The following is a 3,281-nucleotide window of genomic DNA, read 5'->3' as shown; positions in this document are numbered from 1 at the left end:
TCGGGTAGAAGCGTGCTCAAAATCCAAGGACCAGCGGACATACACTGGAAATCTTCCGAGCGTAGATGAACAATGTTTAGTTTTGAAATGTGTACGAGTTAGAAATTTGGTGAAAGGGGTTCAGCTATTCCCAAGTTAAGGGTCCGAACGAACCAGGATCACCTAGCGTCTCAGTTTCGAATTACATCCCCTCTGAAGGAGGTCGATATTTTATGATTTAGACCAAAATAATAGTTCTCCGAACGACCTGCTGGCACCACATTTATTATGACAAAGAAAAGATAAGATACACTTTATTGCTTCAAGTAGGAAATTCAGTTCTCGCATTAAAATACAATTGACAGTAAAAAATTAAAACAATGATCAAATATAATAAAATATAATAATTACAATGTAAAAACATTATTATTATTATTATTATTATTATTATTATTATTATTATGAGACCAACGTGAATATTTTTTGAAACTTAAATGAACAATGATTAGTTTTGAAATGAGTATGAGTCAGAAATTTGCCGAAAGGGGTTCAGGTATTCCCAAGTTGAGGACCAGTCACCTAGAGTCTCAGTCTCGAATTACATTTTCTCTGAAGGAGGTCGATATTTTATGATTTAGACCAAAATAATAGTTCTCCGACCGACCTGCTGCCACCACATTTGTTATGAGACCAACGTGAATAATTTTTGAAACAAAATACTAAGGCCTAAGTGAAGCAAATCATAAATATTTAACACATTCTTTAAAAAAGTATTTTAAAGTGCAAATTATATTACATTCCTGGAGAACACATGGAATTTGTCTCGAGGCTATAAGTTGTTGAATATCTCCATGTAAGGCTTCCATTTACGAAAAGAAAAAAAAATTGTGGACACATTACCGTATATAAGGTTGGGAATACCGTGGGAGTGGAACTCAACAGTAGCGGATCCAGAGATGTCCGAAAATGGGGGGGGGGGGAGTGGGCCGATCGAGACAACACTATACCCTTGGGGGTCGTAGGTCATTCCCCCGAGAAATTTTTTCTAGACGCCCGAAAATAACCTCTGAGGCGTTTTCCTCTCACGGAATTAATACTAGGCTCAGAATTCACATACAGTGTGTAATAATTAAGTGTCATTCATCTAAGTAGAGCTAGGCGTTTGGCCGGAAAGGTAATGTTCCTGTTTCTTGCAATTTACTCTTGTAAACTTTAGGTATTAATCACATTCTTCTACTTGAAATTTTTTTAAATATATGGAATATAGGCTTATATGTACAACATTTGCATCATTGTATATATTTCATACAAACATACTCTTGTTATAGGCTGCATATACATACACACACACATACATATATTAATACACTAAGTCAATCGTGACGTCATCACTGTAACTCGCAATGTTATTTGCCTATTCCCCAGCGTCCAATATTTTTTTATTATTGGACGCTCGGCTTGATTTTTTTAAGGTTCGTGTGCAAAAAAAAAATCCTCATTTTTTCGTAACCACCGCGATAAAAATTGAATTGTAATTGAAAATTGCTTTCGTAAAACAAGCTTAATTCGAACCCGAAGAAAGTTACTTCAAATTCAATATTAAGTATGAACAATTAAGGAATTCATTGAATCAATGGACCCTCATAAACACAACAAAGTAAACGTTTAATAGAAATATTCTAGACCTATTTTAAAGACTCAAGGAACACATTTAGATGTAGGCCTACGGCCAGGCAGGCCGGCCGCCTGGCCTAGTATAAAAAACTAAAATTAAAAGACGGCGATTGACTTATAAAGCAATTAGTAGAGCATGCATCGTGCACTAAACGGAAAATTATTATACTTAGGTTAGATTTAATGCATTCAAAAATTTCCTTCGGGCCTTACAGGCCCTCAGGATTTTTTTTCAAGCATTAAATCTAACCTTCGTACAATAATTTTCCTATAGTGTACTATGCGGAGCTCTACTAATTGCTTATTATATGAACATTTACATATTTAATAAGTAAGTACTATTCTACAATTATAATTAACAAAACCTGTTTTATTATTTTCCCTCAATGGTTTTAATACAAAATCATTTCAATTTCTATAAGACATTTAACTTTAAAATATGTACTGTACATAATATTATACGTATAAATTCATTAAAATAAACTATACGGTATGTTTTTCACACTGTTCAAACAGTGTGGAAAACAGTGTGAAAAACTATTGTTTGTTTTGTATAAGGATGCACCATAAATGCAAGTGCGCAGCTGATTCAAAAGCGATTTCCAATAAAAAGATTTTGATTTTAATTTTGGATGATACGGCTGTGTATTCCTCTCGTAGCAAAAGCGCGAATTATGCTACAAGTAGGCCTAGTAAAGTTTAATGTTTTCATTCAATTCGACTGATTCTTTTGTGAACTTCATAACGTCATTGACCTTGCTATTCATCCGTCTATAGATGCAAAGGTATTCCGATCGAATTTTCCAGGACGCTCCTCATCAGGGGTTTTCCCTTCGAGCTTCCGACTCGCTTATTCCGGTTGTAGCATAAATACGCAAACTTATTTGCGGAATTGATTCTTGGGCTTCCGACTCGCTTATTCCGGTTGTAGCATAAATACGCAAACTTATTCGCGGAATTGATTCTTGGGCTGATTTTGTGACTTAAATGTATTAACACCACAGCCGGAACCGACAGTTATTGTTTAAAAAAAAAAAAAAAAAAACATAGGCCTAACTTTGAAAACAAGTTTATTTGAATCTGTTCAACCATGAAGCCTCTGTGGTCTAGTTCATTGACTTATTTTTGATTGGGTATATCTACTTGTAATTAGCATATAACCCAAGGGGCGGATTTAGGGGGAAGGTGCGGCTCCCCTGGGGTAATGTTGTCTCGATCAACCCCATTTTCGGCTCCCTTTCGGCCCTCCTATATATATATAATATAAATCAAGATAGCCGTTAACACTGTTAAATTATATATAATAAATCATCAAAGAAAGGCAAATACAGTGTTTAATAAAGGACAATAATACATCGCGTAGCATAGCTCTCAACGAATGTAGTCCTGTAAATAAATGAATAAAGTAATTGTGTAATAAAATGCCTCTGGCGGGACTCGAACCTGCGACCTCTCGCTGTCAAGGCGAGCGTCATAACCATTAGACCACGGAGGCTTCATGGTTGAACAGATTCAAATACCACCAGATACACTCCATTACACAATAGGTACGGCTAGAAACGATATAGGTACATATAATATAAATCAAGATAGCCGTTAACACTGTTAAATTATATATAATAAATCAT

This window comes from Anneissia japonica, unplaced genomic scaffold (genome assembly GCF_011630105.1).
Source record: "Anneissia japonica isolate Jap-2015-1 unplaced genomic scaffold, ASM1163010v1 scaffold287896_len759773_cov187, whole genome shotgun sequence".
Taxonomy (NCBI): Eukaryota; Metazoa; Echinodermata; class Crinoidea; order Comatulida; family Comatulidae; genus Anneissia; species Anneissia japonica.
Note: the sequence above shows the minus strand (reverse complement) of the source record.